General features: G+C 41.7%; 1 protein-coding gene across 10 annotated transcripts in view; it reads left to right on the top strand.

The window, feature by feature from the left end:
• LOC117369236 (ankyrin repeat and fibronectin type-III domain-containing protein 1-like) overlaps window positions 1-18,197 on the top strand; it is a 1,092,487-nt gene that overhangs the window by 181,099 nt on the left and 893,191 nt on the right. The gene's annotated exons all lie outside the window — the stretch shown is intronic.

Here is an 18,197-nt window from a genome sequence, read left to right as displayed (position 1 = left end):
CTTGACGACCGGCGGAGGGACTGGTGAAGAATTATCCAGGACCCATGGAGATCCGAAAGGCTAGAGAGCATAGGGACAGATGGTTGCCCCACAAGGTTAGCCAGAAGAGTGAAGGTCCAAGGCTGAGGAGCTCTAGTGAGTGGCTGGCAGAGGGACTGGCGAGACTGATGCTGACTGGAAGCTGCCAGAGGAGCCCAAGAAGAAGCAGCCTGGCAGGCCCAGGAGATCATTGGCCAAAGGTCTGGCAAAGTACCAGTGGGACTGGTTGTGGCTGGCAGAGAGACTGGTAATGGCACTGGAAGCTGTCTAAAGACCCGGTGAGGGTCAGAAAGAAGAACCTGGAGGAGACCCAGAGGGTAAATGAAGATCAGAGAGGACCCAGAGAAGACCCAGAGGGCCACTGGGGGGGGGTCAGGGATGACTTGGAGTTGTCCAAGAGGAGCTGGACAACTGGCCACGTGTAATGTTTTAACAGAGTGTGTTTGAATAACAGTGTTGTGTTATCATTTAACAGAGCCTGGTGAAAGAGGAGGAAGATCAGAACAGGCTTTAGGAGTGGAGAATGACGGGTAATAACCACTCGGCCCGATCATATGATCACACCTGGGAACCTTTGTTAGGGGGCCTGGATGACTCTTGTGCTGAGAATGAAGTTGCGTATTGGTTAACATCTAACACAGAAAAAGAAATATGTATGCATAGCGATAGCGATAGTGGGGATAGACCATGGTTTGGTACTGCTTTAATTCAATTAAGGCATGAATTAAGAGTATTTGAGTGGTGTCATCTATTCCATTGACTTATGAGGTTGTCATATGTGGGATGATATTACATATTAAAACCTCACTGGATAGGTATAAATGTCAGCTTTTCCTTATTATGACCGGGATAGTCATGCAAATGATTACTTGCAATTGGAAAAATTGGGATCGCCTTAGTTGGTGGGCGAACATATGCTTAAGCTATAAGTATGAAAAAATGAATACTGACATGCTAGGGTATACTAAGAAATTCTAAATAGTTTGGGGTCCATTAACGTCTTTTGTGGATTCATTATAGTTGTCCTTTCTCTTTATCTTCATTTTCCGTTGTTTTAGCACCCACACATCCAGGGGAGGGTGGGGGAGGAAGGGATGTATGTCTTTTGTTTGTATTATTCTCTGATGGTAATGTTGGACAGGGGAGGGAGTTTTATTTTTGTATTGTTACTGATTGATTATAAGTGCTTATTTATTTATTATTATTGTTTGTATGTATATTGTATTGCACTTTTTGTTGGCATTGAAAGATTAAAAAAAAAAATAGAGTATTTGAGTGATTATGACGAATGACAAGAGATGTGGATTGTAAAGAATCTTTCTTGAAAAAGCATGAGTATAAGTTGATGGTTACAAGAAACAGAAATGATTACTATCAGAGAAAATTGAAGAATTCAATGAATAAGCCAAGAGAGTTATTCTGTATTGTAAACAATTTAATACAAGAATCAAGTGGTAGGGTGCCTCCCCCTGCATTTTTAGCAGAAGAACATAAGAATAGCCTTACTGGGTCCATCAAGCCCAGTAGCCCATCCTCACGGTGGCCAATCCAGGTGACTAGTACCTGACAAAAACCCAAAGATAGCAACAACCCATGCTACTGATCCACAGCAAACACTGGCTTCCCCCATGGCTTCACCAACCTTTGAATCAAAGGTGAGAATATCTTTGCTGCTAGTCCAGCTGTGGATTTTGATGGGAACTTCCAGCTAGAAAATGTACAAATTTGGGTTGAATTTGCTGTAGTGGATCAGATAGAAATTGGTCAGATATTACAATCTTGTCCATTTTTATCCTCAGGAGATATTTGTTTACTGATGATTTTGAAGGATAAGGGACTAAAATTTGTATTAGTATTGTCTAATTTCATCAATTTAATGTTGACACAGGGTGTCCTTCCAAACCATTGAAAGTTATCACAATTCAAATAGTTATTAAAGATCCTAAGCTAATCAAATAACTAATTTTAGGCCGATATCAATGTTGCCTACTTTACAAAATAGTGGAAATAGTTGTGTACTATCAGTTAGATGAACATTTGCAGTGTTATCTTGTGCTGGATACATATCAATATGCTTTATTTAAGGCTTATAGTACAGAGACTTTATTGATGACCACCTTGGATGGACTCTGCATTGGATTTGATTGAGTTTGAAATATTTGATGGTCTTTCTTGATATCGCTGCAGTGTTTGATACATTGAATCATAATATTTTGTTGTTGTCTTTTTGAATGTGGGCTTCGAGGTACAGTGCTGCAGTAGTTTAACTTGTTCTTGAAGGATATGCAGGAAGTAAGTGTGGGGGGAAGCCTCTCTAGATGTAGAGAAATGAACACAAGTGTCCCGCAAGGTTCTGCACTTTCTGTGGTGTCTAATCTGTATTTTCTTCTCCTGTGCAAAGTGATGAAACAGTAAGGCATCTCATATTGGCTTTATGCCGATGATTTACATTTTTTCTTTCCGACTGAAGTTTCTTTATCTCGGGCTATAGCTCATTTGAATGACATTCTGGAGGTAATTGGGAATTGGTTAACAGCAAATAAGTTGATATTGAATATTGCTGAAACTAAACTGATGATTGTATCAAAGGATGCAGAGTTGGAATGTCACGATAATGTGGTTGTTTTAAACACTTCAATGTATTTTTCCAGTGAAGTCAAATATCTTGGGGTAATATTGGATCCTCATTTGTCTTTTCACTCTCATGTGCAAAATATAATCAGATAGGTCTGTTATAAGTTGCGAATGCTCAGTAAGTTACAAATGTATTTATCAAAGTTTGATTTCAAACAGGTGGTTCAATCAATTGTCCTTGCAGGCTTAGATTATTGTAACATTATACTTTTGGGTATTTCATCATCCTGTATCCGAGCTCTGCAGGTGGCTCAGAATTCAATAATTCATTTATTGTATGGGATTCATAGATTTGAACATGTATGTATATTTTATCTCAATGTATTGGTTGACTGTAGAATATCGGGTTAGGTACAAACCGTTATTGATGATGCATTTGAGTTTGAACCAATTATCGCCTGTATATTTGCAGAACTGTATTGTGCCATGTGTTTCATCTAGGTTACTGCATTCTGCAGGTCATTTTGACCAGGTTATTCTATCTCATAAAATGATAAAACATGAATTATTAAGAAAATGTGTTTTTTGTTGTGATGGACCGACGGAGTGGAACAAGCTTCCAGTGTATCTTTTGACAGCAGAAAGATTAGTGTCAATTTAAGAAACTGTTGAAGCAACATCTTTTATGCCAGATGAAATATGCCTCTTAATACAGCAAACATTTGTGGTTTTAATTGGTAATCAGCTCATCTTCTGTTTGGAAAAAATATTGTGATGAAGTTCTTGCTGAAGTATGTTACAAGGAAGGTTATGTGGTTTACTCGTATATATGTGATCTGTATTTTTAAATTATGTATGGAATGTTGTGGAATATAAAGGTGGAATATAAATAATAAACTATTATATTTATAAACTATTTATAAACTATAAATAGTAAATATAAATATAAACTATAAATAGTAAATATAAATAAATTATAAATTATAAACTATTTATAAAAGATATTATAAATTATCCTTTATAAAATCTGGCCTTTAGTGTCCAAATGCTATAGAGTTCAGCTACAAAGGTGGTGTGCCCATAGATGGATCAGAGGTGTGTCTTGCAGTTGTATGCATAAGTTACAAAATACTATCATATGCAACTGCCAACTTTAAGGATCAACATGCACACCAGCCTTTGCCATGGAGTAAATGCTCACATCTAAAGTTAATGGTTTATCCAAGGTGATACAGTTAGTTCACCCTTTATACCTTGTATCAAAAAAGGTTTCAATGCCAGTCTTTTAGCCCTCAGAGACGCCACCAGAAGATCACATTATCATATCTCCTGGCTTTACGCACCTGATCGTCATTGGGTCAATATATGGTGTGTATATCAATTTCTTATTTTTTAATTAATTAAATTTATTTTAAAACAATAAATAGTTTTAAAGAATATTTTATATGAATTAAATGCTCAAGTTGAACCAGCTCTTCTCAACCACAAAATGAGGAGTGGTTTGCACCCATGGTACAGGAGTGGCTTGCCATTACCGTTTCCTGCATAGTGTCATGTGCCACCATTTTGCTGCTGCCCAGAACCTGTCCTGTAACAGAACCAGGGTAACAGGGGATTAGAGGAATTGCCCAAGGCCACAAGAAGCTGCTATAGGATTTGAACCTGAGCCATCTAGTTCTTAGCCTGCTGCTCCAACCATTAGGCTACTCTTCTAAGGTAACAGGAGCCCTATACCCTCCCCGCCCCGTTAACGCCCCAATCCCACCTCAGCCCCAGTTGCCTGCTCTCGTGTGAGGCAGCTTTTCAAAATCCGGTCAAAGTGCCAGGTTTTGAAAAGCCATCCGGGAAAATCCAGTTGTCTGGTAACCCTAGTCACAGGGCTCTTCCGGGGCCTCCCTGTTCCCCTCAGCTCCAGGACATCTAACCGCCTCCCGGCCTGGGCCCCCACCCCTCTGACTCAGCCTCCGACATGTTATCCGTTCAGCAATATCACTTACAAAAATATTGAAAAGGACAGGCCCAATAACCGAACTTTGTGGCACACCGTTGGTAACATTTCTTTCCTCAGAGTGAGCCCTGTTTACCGCTACCCTCTGTCACCTTTCGCCCCACCAGTTCCTTAGCCAATCCATCACTTTGGGGCCCATACTGAGGGCACTCGGTTTCTTTATTTAGACGCCTGTGTGGAACAGTGTCGGAGGCTTTGCAAAAATATGAACACACCACGTCTAGCGCTCGCCCTCTGTCCAACTCTCTGGGTTACCCAGTCAAAAGAAATTGATCAGATTTGCCTGACAAAACCTGTCTCTAGGGGAAACCATGTTGCCTCAGGTCCCAAATCTTCACTGTTCTCTGTTTTATTTATTTATGTCATTAATTGGAGATTTGTTAACTGAGATTCACTCAAAAGCGGTTTACAATGCGTTGCATAGTAATCAATTATTCTTTAGGTATTTTCCCTGTCTGTCCCAGCAGGCTTACTGTGGTACCTGGGGCAATTGAGGGTTAGGTGACTCGCCCAGAATCACAGAGAGCATGCTGGGATTGAACTCGCGAGATGCTGAGGCAGCAGCTGTAACCACTAGGCCACTTTTTTTTTCTTAAGATTTTCCATTAATTTACTTATCACAGACGTCAGACTTACTGGTCTGCAGTTCCCTGTCTTCTTCCTTACTTTCCGTTTTGTGGCAAGGGATCATGTCTGCCTTATTGTAAACCGTGTCGAGCTCCACTTCAGTGGAGAAGATGCGGTATATAAACCTAAGGCTTAGTTTAGTTTAGTTTAGTTTATTCAGTCCTCCGGTACCACTCCTGACTCTAGAAAAGCACTGAAAAGGTCAGCCAGCGGAGCCACCGGTACTTCATTCAGTATCCTCGGATGTCCACCATCCAGTCCCGTCGCTTTGTCCACCTATCTCCTCACGAATACCGCTTACTAGAGCTTCTTGTACTTCTCCCCCGGCAACTAGTGATGTCATAGCTAGTTTAAAGCATATTTTGTCAGTAGAGCTGCGGAGCAAGTATCCCGATTCTTCACGACATGACCACCCAATCTTAAAAATCTTAAAAGATCTTAAAAAGACTTAGATTGGGTGGTCATGTCGTGAAGAATCGGTACTAAAAAGGGATAGTAGCCCTGAGGAAACCCCCTCTACGGGTGAAACATGTTGGCTCATTAATCCCTTGCTAACTACCAACCACCAGTTAAGCTAAGTATTTAATACTGATCGGCACACCGACGGAGGCCAGCGTTTCACCGACAAGCTGCATCAGGGTGTGACCCGACCGATCAGTCTTAATTTTCTGCCATGGTGAGGATTGCTGCTTCCAGACTCTCATAGGCTGTAGTGTGCTGTCTTCCTTCTGCTTCAGCAGAAGGAAGACAGCACACTACAGCCTATGAGAGCCTATGTGCCGATCAGTTGAAGATAAGTGGTTTTTCCTCTATCTACAAATTTGTATATGTGAAGCACAAGTTTTTCTGCTCAAACACTCACTTTAACGAAGGTTTTGCCTGTGAGGTTACCGTCTAACCACCTTGATATCCACCTTTGTGGCGGTGGGAGGGCCTTTTCTGAGGCTTTTTCCTTCTTTTTGAGTGAATTTAGAGTCGACACTTGTCTCACATAGTTTTTCTGCAAAACTTTATTACTACATTGTCCTACAATTATAGTAGTCACCAATTGAAAGTGTTGCTTTACATATGCTAGGTACGCCACTGCAATATAACTTAATATTCCCTTGAATTTGAAATTGATTCCCAGCTAAAATGGACTCAAACCATGCTAAGACTTTTTCTGAAATACCAAATGATTTTAAGTGATTAATCAATACAGCATGATTCACAGTATCAAAGACAGCTGCTACATCAAGAGAAACCAGAAAAAAAAATTCTCCTCTATCTAAACCTAACTGAATTTCATAAAGAATTGATTTTAGGAGGGTTTCACAACCCAGTACTCGGAACACCTAGCTAGTCAGACTTTCAGGATAACCACAATGAATATACATGAGATAGATTTGCATACAGTGGAGGAATTGCCTCCAAATTTATCTCATGCTTATTTATTGTGGGCTCCTGAAAACCTGACTGGCTGGTTGAGAACCCCTTCTCTATACTGATCAGTGAGTAATGATAGAGGAGTGTTATTTTCACTTTTTATGTATAATTTCTCCCCTTTTTTTATTCCTTTGATAGGGGAAGGTGTGGCTCACCAGTAGAGCTGTTGCCTCTGCAACCAGAGGTTGTGAGATCAAATCCCAGTGCTGCTCCTTGTGGCCGTGGGCAAGTCACTTAATCCTCCAGTGCCCACCGCTTTGAATGTAAGCTTTGAAATGCCAAAGCTACAAAAAGGAGGCATACAAGTCTCCATCCCCTTCTCCTTCCCCTATCCTTACTGCAGAGTAATTATGAGGGAATGGCTCATTCATTTTTCATGCTGAGCCTGTGCTGCAGCTGTTTATTGTGCTCTGAATTGTCTGTGATGTAAATGTACAGAGACCGCAACCTGTAAAAGAGTAAAGCAAGGTAGTGAAGCTGATACTATCCCTTCAAGCTTGTCAGAGTTTCCCAGTGCATGTCTGTCTCCATCTTTCTCTTTCCTTTTCATGGAGCTGTCTAGGGGGGTCTGAATGCTTTTAAATTATGTGTAATTTGTTTTTATTTCATTTTGCCTTTTTTAATATGCCATGTTCATTTTTTCTCTTTGTTGAATTAAAACCAATATACAACAGCAGTGACTGAAAGTCAGCTGTGCCAAAGTGTATATTGTAACATGGCTGTAGAGTGTGGTATGCTCATTATTGGCAGCTGTAATGGTGGTTTGTTAGAGGCTGTTTGGTTTTCTTGAAACTTATTTCCATATCAAATATAGCACTGGGTGCTTAGTAACATGGTAAATGACAGTCTACCTGTTTGAGATTCTTCTATTTTGAGTAGATAAGCATATAGTTCGCCTGAAGTTAGGCATCTGGATGATAGATGCTAATCCTGAATTCTATACCAGCAATTATGCATGTATTTGCCATTATAGAATACTAGCATAACTCCACAGTTACATGCCTAATATTAGGTGTGAGCATTTATGGTAGATCAAGGGCTAGTGTAAATGCTCACAACTATTGTGTTTCCCTGAAAATAAGACACTGTCATATATTAATTTGGGGTCTAAAAAATGCACTAGGACTTATTTTTAGGGGATGTCTTTTTGTGTGTGAGTGTGTGTACAACGATCATCTCTTACCCATCCCCTTGTGCATCATCTTTCTATCCCTCTCTCCCATCCACTCCGTGCAGCAGAACTCCTGAAAGCAGTTTCATTGTGTTGTGTTAGATCTAATCCAGGGATCTCAAAGTTCCTCCTTGAGGGCCGCAATCCAGTCGGGTTTTCAGGATTTCCCCAATGAATATGCACTGAAAGCAGTGCATGCACATAGATCTCGTGCATATTCATTGGGCAAATCCTGAAAACATGACTGGATTGCGATCCCCAAGGGAGGGACTTTGAGACCCCTGATCTAATCTAATCTAAGCTTTGTGCCCAACCCCTCCTGCCGGAACCCCCCAAACTCCTAATCACTGGCAGGAGGGTGCCTAACCCCTCCTGACGGAAAGCCGGACCCCCTCCGGACCCCCCATGCTAATGATCTCCCCCCTGATGACTCCCCTAACCTTCCCCCAACTAACCTCCCCCCCAACTAACCTTTAAATGTTGGCCGGCTGGACGGGTCTTGCTGCCGTCCAGCCAAGCCCGCCTCGTCGAAATGAGACGGGCCTGCCCCTTCCTGTCCCATCCCCACTCTAGAAGCCTGGACCAATCAGACCTTAGGCATAGCGGGTCCGCCATCCCCACTAATCCTAAGGCCTGATTGGCCCAGGTGCCTACGAGCCTGGGCCAATCACACCTTAGGGTTAGTGGGGATGGGCGGACCCGCTGTGCCTAAGGCTTGATTGGTCTAGGCTTCTAAATCTTAGGCCAATCAGGCCTTAGACTTAACAGGGATGGGCCGAGAAGGGGCGGGCCCGTCTCATTTCGACAAGGCGGGCCTTTCGGCTGGATGGCAGCAAGACCCGTCCAGCTGGCCAACATTTAAAGGTCAGTTGGGGGGGGGAAGGTTAGTTGGGAGGGGAGTCATCGGGGGGGAGGTCGTTAGCATGGGGGGTCCGGAGGGGATCTGGCTTTCTGGCAGGAGGGGTTGGGCACCCTCCTGCCGGCGATCGGGAGTTTGGGGGGGTTCCAGCAGGAGGGGTTGGTCACCCTCCTGCCAGCGATCTACAGTTTTGGGGGGTGGGGGCGGCTTTCCGGCAGGAGGGGTTGGGCACCCTCCTGCCAGCGATCTACAGTTTTGGGGGGTGGGGGCGGCTTTCCGGCAGGAGGGGTTGGGCACCCTCCTGCCAGCGATCTAAAGTTTCAGGGGGTGGGGGCAGCTTTCCGGCAGGAGGGGTTGGGCACCCTCCTGCCGGCGATCTACAGTTTCGGGGGTGGGGGCGGCTTTCCGGCAGGAGAGGTTGGGCACCCTCCTCCCGGCAATTGGGAGTTTGGGGGGTTCCGGCAGGAGGGGTTCGGTACCCTCCTGCTGATGATCTACAGTTTTGGGGGGCAGGGGCGGCTTTCCGGCAGGATGGGTTAAGCACCCTCCTGCCGGCGATCGGACAGGCGGTCGTTATACTTATCCCTTGCCGCGATAAGTGTAGCGGCCGCCTCTACTCTAACCCGATTCTCTAACCGGCGTCTGTAACATGGATGCTGGTTACAGAATCGGGGTTAGTGTAGGCCCGATTCTGTATAGGACACCTCTCCCAGGCGTCCTATACAGAATCAGGGCCTTAGTGTTTGGGGTGTTGCAGCCCATCTATCCAAAGCATGACCAAAATCTGTTTAAAATGCTGCCCTTTACCACATCTGCTGGGAGGTCATTTCATGGCTTGTCTTTTTTGGCATTAATTCTAACAAATCAATATTTGATCCACAAACTAGCACTTCTTTCATATTTTATTGTATTACCAAATTCTACAATAATCCTCACAGCCCCCCAAACTACATGGCTGACAAAGGAAAAATTTCTGGAAGTAATGTCCATAAACTATTATGGAAAGCCACTGCTTATCCTTGGAGGTAGATAGCATAGAATCTTGCTACTTTTTTGGGATTCTTTCAGATATTTGTGATCTGGCTTGGCCACTTTTCAAAGCAGGATACTAGACTAGATGGATCTTTGGTATTATATTTTATTCTCCTGAGCATTGTACTGATCTCTTGGATTCCTCTTGCCTAGTTCATTGAAGTTTGTCATTTTAATGGAGGTAACTCCATTCAGGTTATATTAGTATACTTGGATGCCCACCAGTACAGGTGTACCAGCCTTCTTGGAAACCCCACTGTGGGTCAATTGTAATTACTTCTCTGTGCAGGCTGCTCGCGTAGCTTTTTGGAAGCCTGCTACAGTCACATCTCTGCTATTTCAGGTTGTAAATGCCACTCTGCAAGTTACCCAGTGCTTTTCTTTTACCATCCTAAGCATTTCAGCCAACACTTGAAGCCCACATGATGAAGTTACAACTGTCTTATTTTGATCACACTGTTAGAAGAGAGATCATTGGAAAAGTACATCATATTTGGGAAGATCAAAGGAATGATTCCAAGAGGGTGGCATGCAACTAGATGGCTGGACACGTTGACAACAACTTTGGAGATGTTGGACTAGCATTAGACTGTCACCAACATGATGAAGTTACAACTGTCTTATTTTGATCACACTGTTAGAAGAGAGGTCATTGGAGAAGTACATCATATTTGGGAAGATCAAAGGAATAATTCCAAGAGGGTGACCTGCAATTAAGTGGCTGGACACGTTGGCAACAACTATGGGGATGTTGGACTAACACTAGAGTGACTTCTTTTTGGATCTTTAACTCATCAAGTTGCTGAGACTTGAACCCAAGTTGATGGCACCTAACACACACAAGCAGATCAGCATACAACGCCCCATGCTTAATCCAACAAATCAACTACTCTCTCCTCATGTGCCTTGTAGTTTTTTAATTGTTAAGGGCTTTATTATGTCGCCATTTCCTGAGGATCTTGATTTTTTTTTTTTTTAATTAGTTAAAGCTTCGCAGGGTACGATTTTTGATTTTGTGTGATGGAATGATATGGGTTTTGAATGGGGCTATATTATCCAGAAGAGAGTGAATGGCTGTGTCCCATTCTGAGATTTGATCATCCAATGGAACATTTGTTAGCTCCACAATTTTTAAATCAAAAGAGGAGGGGATAGTAGTAGTATCAAGCTTACTATATTCCCGATATGTGATTGTTTTTGGCAAGAAATGAGTTTTAATTGGATTTTGATGATTTATTGTAATTAAGGAATGATCAGTCCAGGGAATTGATTGATTGTATGTTAATGAGTATACTGAGTTCTGGGAATTTGAAATGAGGCTCATATCCAAAATGTGTCCAGCTGTGTGAGTTGGGTCAACTACAAGAGGAGATAAATTAAGATTGTAGAAGTGGGTTGTGAGTTCGGCGGTAAACACATTACCTGGGTCATCAAAGAGAATGTTAAAGTCCCCTAGGATTAATGGGTTAGAGGAATAGGTACTAAAATCAAATATAAGTGATTGAAGATATGAAAAGGTATCACGACTAATAGGAGGAGAGATGTAAAGAAGTAAAACGTCAATCTGTGGGTTAGAGTTAAGTTTAAATTAGAGGAATTCTATTGCTGATCTTACTGGTGAATATTCTATGTTAATTGCTAATGAGTCCTGTAAGATGATTGCAAGACCACTTCCTTTTCTTCTGATGTGGTGATTATAAAGATTCAGGAAACGCCTAAAAACATACCTGTTCCAGAAATACCTAAACAATTGACCCGCTCTCCCTCCCCCTCCCTATTCCACCTGAACTTACAGCACTGTTATAAATATAATCTGTTATCTTCATCTTATCGTAACTTTACGTTGCTATTTATCCCCAACAGGTCCTGTCGGACATTACTTACTAAAATGTACATATTACATTTTCGCTCAGCAAATTGTATTTCTATACTATTGCCTCCTGAGGTCTCTGATCTCTGTATTTCCTCTGAATATCTACTTATTGTATTTCGCTGAATGTCCAGCACTCTTGATTGTAAACCGCCTAGAAGTCGCAAGATTGTGGCGGTATAGAAGAATAAAGTTATTTATTTATTTATTATTTATAAAGATAGGAAAAATCGGGAGGGCAGGTATAAGAGAGATAGGCTTCGTCACCGTCTGTCTCAGTTAAACATAGAAGATCTAAGGTGTTTTGAAGAATGGTGTCCTTTACAATGTGATGATTACTTTTGAGGGATATTGAATTAATTAAGCCTATATTAAGAATTTTGGAATGTGGGCTCTTAGACCCTGATTCTACAAAGTGCGTCACGATTTTAGGCAGCTGTAGGCGTCCTACAGCTGTCTAATCAGCCAATCGGAATGCACGTTTTTTAAAAAAAATGCTCCCCAGGCAGGCCGCCTATATTGAAGGCGCCTCCGAGAGCCTAGGGAGGCCCACAAGACGCCTAAGCTCGCCTAAGGGCCTTAGGCGGGCCTTAGGCGAACCTAGGCGGCCCTACGCGTCTCCCTAGTAGAGGAAGAGAAGCTTAAAATGTAGGCCAGCAAAACGCTGGTCTACATTGTAAGTAGATGCGGCCGCTATACTTATGGCAGCAAGGGATCTCCCTGCTGCAATAAGTATAGCGGCCACGGCTGTGGCCGCCTGTCCCATCGCCGGCAGGAAGATGCCCAATCCTGGAACCTCCTCCCCCCAAACTGGTAATCGCCGGCAGGAGGATGCCCAATCCTCCTGCCGAAAGCCCGACGACCCGACGACCTCCCCCCCCAAACTAACCTCCCTCCCCCAACTAACCTTTAAATGTTGGTCGGCTGGACGGGTCTTGCTGCCGTCCAGCCGACAGGCCCGCCTCGTGTAAATGAGACGGGCCTGCCCCTTCCCAGCCCATCCCCGCTAAATCTAAGGCCTGATTGGCCCAGGTTAGGCACCTCAAGGGGAAAGTATGGCACAGTGGTTAAAGCTCCGACCTCAGCATCCTGAGGTTGTGGGTTCAAACCCACGCTGCTCCTTGTGACCCTGGGCAAGTCACTCAATCCCCCCATTGCCCCAGGTACGTTAGATAGATTGTGAGCCCGCCGGGACAGAGAGGGAAAACTGCTTGAATACCTGAATACATGTAAACCGTTCTGAGCTCCCCTGGGAGAATGGTATAGAAAATTTAATAAATAAAAATAAATAAAAGTTTAATACAAACAGAAGGTACTGCTGAGGTCTATGCAAATCTCTATATGAAGAATGTATAAGCTTATATCCATGAGACCGGGTTTATATTGACTCTTTTGAGTAGTGGGGTTTTGGATTCACTAATTTTGAGCTATTCTGAGCTGCTAGTTAAATGATATTTCAATATTAATGAGCTTATTTGCATAGTAAGATCGGAGAATGAGCGATCGTGCAGAAAACCACACGGTGATCTGTTTTCTGCATTGGGTCTGTAAAGACGATTGTCATTAAACCAGTCAAAACTGGTTTAGTGATGATAGACAATCGCTGACTTTAGTGCATCTGGTCCTGAATCCTTAGAACTGTTACCATTTCATTGCTTTCTTCATGAAGTGGCAGGTTAAATATCTAGGAATTATTCTTGATTCATTACTTCCCTTCTCTCTCTAAATCTCTAATGACTTGAAATCAGGTTTCTACACTTTGCATAAGCTAAGGGCAATCCAGAAGTATTTGGATATGGATTTTCTTTGTACTTTGTTCTATGCATACAGTAAGGCTTGCTATGACTATTGCAACAACTATGTAGGCATAATTAGAACTAATCTGAAATATCTACAAACTCTGTAAAACACTATGGCTAGGATTCTTTGTCGTGCGAAGCGCAGAGATTATGTGACACCCTTGCTCAAGCAGCTTCAGTGCATTTTCGGAGAAAACTCCAGCAGACTAGTAGCCAGCATACAGCTTCCTAAACTCAAGGACCACACAGCAATTTAAGGTACTGATTCCATCCTCTAAAGAAGTATATCAGAAGAGGATGTTTAACTCCACCTTTGAGTTCATAGGACCACGTCTACTTGCCTGTTTGCGATGATTACCCACACACTGCCTGTTCAGGAAAACATTAAAGACGTACCTCTTCCCAGTCCTCTTCATCACACAGACTGCCATCCTTAAACTAACCTAGCAATATTAACTCGCTTATCGACAGCACTATTTCACAAATGTAACTCATGTTGCTGCAAGCCGCAATGATTCCGTTGAAATCTGTGGCCTATAAGAAGTTGTATTGTATTCTAATTGGATTTGGAATCAAATTCAAAATATTTACAATGGATTCATAAAATACTCTATGAAGGAATACCAGCCTATCTATCCTCACTTTGTTGCCCCCTACACACCAGTACATTGCCTTCACTCACTTAATAATAAGCAGGTACTCCCCATGAGGCTCAACCAGGAGCAGTGCTTTTTACTTCTTGGCTCCTGCACTCTGGAAATCTTTTCCATACTTTCTTCAGTTAGAAAGATCATATACCAGTTTCTGCTCATCCCTAAAAACACACCTTTTTCAAGCAGCTTTTAACAACTATTAGAGGGTTTTTCTTTTCCAGCTTGTGGGACTAGGGAGTAGAGGAGCCCCATTGGGAATGAATGATGATCATTCTTACTCTGGAATTATTGTAGCTTTCCTATTATTTTTATGGCGTTATTTTCCTGTTATCCTTTTAATTATTTGTAAATTTCTTTGACTTGTTCCACAAACTAAATGGTATCTCAAGATTTTAATAAATTATAAACCTGTTGCACTTCAATTAGGAGGTGAGGCCTAATGGTAGAGCTGCTACCTCTGCACCCTGAGTTTGTGGGATTGAATTCTAGTGCTGCTCCTTAGGAACCTGGGCAAGTCACTTAATCCTCCATTGCCCCATGCACAAAATAACTACCTGTATATATGTAAACTGCTTTGAATGTGTAATCACAAAAAAGCAGCATATAAGTCCCATTCCCCCATTTTATAAACCTCTATTATATTGTCATGGGCAGGGCACGGTTTAGCTCACTTCTTGGAAGCTCTCCCCAAATATTCAGACTCCCTAACAGAGCAGTCCTTACAAATAAGTTGCTTTTTCAATCAACACAGTTCTTTATTATGTTTTTTAAAGAGTTTTTATATACATTCAAAGAACAAATATGCTTTATAACATCGAGAGAGAATGAAAAAGAAAAATTATATGCATATAAGTCTACTGTAGAGAGAATCAGCAAGCTACACCATTAAAAAAAATAGCACATCATATTGCAAATTACAGTGAGAAAAAACAAAAGCTATATACCCTATTTATCCACTAAATATAAATATAAAATAGACTAAAGAATTTAACTTTCTCTAAGTTTTTAAATGATCCAGGAAAATATATTAATCTTTCCCAAGTAATATCAGGCATTTACAGTGAAATTTTAGGAGAAAAAAAGAGACCCCCAAAGCTAAGACTCTAGGTCTTAACTGAAGGAAAACTTTATAATACAGTTGGGAAAATCATAATTAGTTGTCCATAAAAAGAATTTGATTTTTTAGGAAACTAACGCTCTCTTCTATTAAACTGCGCTAGCAGTTTGTAGCGCAGAGAACCGCGCTGAATGGCCTGCGCTGCTCCCGACGCTCATAGGAACTCTATGAGCGTCGAGAGCAGTGCGGGCCATTCAGTGCGACCCACCACGCTAAAAACTGCTAGCGCAGTTTAATAGAAGAGGGCCTAAGCCTTCAAAATCAGTCTTTTACGTTCTTCCAATTGAAAAGATACCAACATTGCAGCTCTCTTAGATATACAATGAAGTCTCAAGAAATCTGGATAAATCCAAACTATTAGGCGGCTTCAGTATATCACATGCTCCTTATTTTGGGCTCCTTTTACTAAGCTGCGGTAGCGTTTTTAGCGCGTGCTGCAGATTAGCGTGTGCTAACCCCATGCTACGTGGAAAAACTAATGCCAGCTCAATGGAGGCATTAATGTCTAGCGCGCGCAGCATTGTAGCGTGCTCTAAAACCGCTAGCGCAGCTTAGTAAAAGGAGCCCTTAGTATCTTAAAGGATCTAGATAAAGAAATATCATCAACTACCATAGTATCTTCAGGTTGTTGAAACACTTCCTTCAAATAAATTGTAAATATCTCATGAATACATGGGAAATTTAACAGTCTCAAATTCTGAGCCCTTAATACATTCTTAAGAGCCTCGGTATGGAGGTGAAAAGACACACTTATCTTTCATTGCAACAACTTCAGTTGCTTAAAAGAAAGCACCCGTGATTCAGCCTTGTCCAAATGTTTATCCAAATTAGCTATCTATATTTCTTATAATCCAAACATTTTGCAGTCACTTTCTCTGTAAATACACCATCTCAAATTGTCCTGCAATGTTTTTTCAACTCTATTAATAAGTCATAACATTTCTTAACAATGGCTCTTGCAAGATAACTAAATCAGAGGAGGCAGGGAAATTCAAAGAAACTGGTAATGAAACTTAACTTTAGAGGGATCCTAGGATCTTTCAGAAAAATCAACAGATTGAAGATTAAGACTTTCCAAAGGGGAATTGGCAAATAGCTTCCTAATGCCATCTGCTTCCAAAGCATAAGGCTTACCCATATAGCTGCAGGTTGAAGGGGAGGGTATGACCCCCAGAAGAAAGGGAAGCTTCTAAGGAGGGACTATTACTTGCAGTTGATGGTAGTCATTGTCTGCTGTAGATGAAAGTCCACAGGTCTCTCAACAGTGACTGATTGAGAATACCTCTTGCTCCCTCCTTTTCATTTCTCCTTGTAGAAGACAAATTAATATGTTCCTCACTCCTCTGTGGCTCCAAAGGAGCAGGACCTAGCCCTTTGGGCAAGCACCAATGGGCAAGTACCACAGATTGCAGCAGAGATGCCCAATTATACCCAGGAGGGCCTGAAACCAGGCACAGATGGTTTGTGGCATCTATCTCACTACCTACTGGAAAACACTATCATGACAGCTCAGATGGAACTCTCTTTATTATGGGTTTTAAACAGCAAACAGTCTCAACTCAAGTAAACCAGTTAACTCTGCAGTACTCCTGTTTATGGTATAGCTCCTTTTTATCTGGTCAACATATTTTCTTTGGCTTCATACAGACACAGTAGAAAAACTCATCCTTTGTTTAATTTTCCATCTGTCCACAGTTGTAGGAGTAAGAAATTTCTTAATCATACTTTGGCATCTCAGGCAACTCTTCAAGACAAAGAATTTCGAACACTACTGCTCACAACCTGTTCTTACAGATATTTTAGAAGACAATTGAAGACCTATCTTTTTTTCTAAGCACTTGACTGATTAACTAACCATCTTATTTTATGTAAAATGCTTACTTTTATAATCTTTTGTAAACCGCGTTGAACTTCTGGTTACACGGTTAATAAGCACAATGTTATGTTATGTTCTGGTTCTCAGTACTCTACCCATATATCTTCCTTGTTATCTTTACAGCCAGCATTCTGTCCAGCAGCTTTACATAACAGACCTCAACTACTTTATCTCACAGTCTTCAAACATTCTTAAAGGGCTTTCTCCTTTAAAGCACAGTAGGTGGTCACTTCTTTCACCTGGTTCAGTGTTTCTCTGCCACATAGCACTACCTCTTCACATAAGGGTTTTCTCTTTCAAAGTATGGCGGGTGGTTCCAACTTCTTCCCACCTGATTCTTTGCTTCTCTACCACCTAGTACTGCTCTTGCACCTTTTCTGGCCTCTGTCTTCCAGGTTTGGAAAAGATAGAGGGGGAATGGTCCTGTCCTTTATTTCTATTGGCTTTGGAACCATCCCACTGATCATTTTCCCAGAACTGAAGCAAAGGAATTACATTTACTCACTGATCCTTAAAAAATAAAAATAGCCATCAGACCTTCATAGCTTTTTGTACTCCAGTCCTTCTCTTCTTCAGGCATTATAGTTCTAGGGCAAAACCCAGTATATCCATAGCTTCAAAGTAGGGCAAATCCCTAGTGCCTTTGGGAGTAGCTATCTCTCTTTTGATCCTCTGCAGCCTGCCCTTTTGTTTGTACTTCTCCTTTATTCCAGTGGCTTCTGAACCTGCCCCTTTCTTTTTCTCAGGTGCTTACACTAGCTACCATTTTCTCTTATTGGAAGTTTATGTCAGGGATTCCATTTTCCATTGTTCCCCTTTCCAGATCATTTATAGATATGTTAAAAAGCACTGGTCTCAGTATTCATCTTCCATAGCCCCAGTTATGTTAGATAGATTGTGAGCCCACCGGGACAGATAGGGAAAATGCTTGAGTACCTGATTGTAAAAACCGCTTAGATAACCTTGATAGGCAGTATATAAAATCCTAATAAAATTTGAAACTTCCTTCATTGAAAGAATTGGCCATTTAATCATACTATTTATTTTCCATCTTTTAACCAGTTCCCAATCCACAAAGAACATTGTCTTCTGTACCATAGTTATTTAATTTTTTTCTCAGGAGTCTTTCATGAGTGACTTCCTACCA

The sequence above is a fragment of the Geotrypetes seraphini genome, chromosome 11 (genome assembly GCF_902459505.1).
Source record: "Geotrypetes seraphini chromosome 11, aGeoSer1.1, whole genome shotgun sequence".
NCBI classification, from domain to species: Eukaryota; Metazoa; Chordata; class Amphibia; order Gymnophiona; family Dermophiidae; genus Geotrypetes; species Geotrypetes seraphini.
Note: the sequence above shows the minus strand (reverse complement) of the source record. Positions and strands in the feature narration are given on the sequence as shown.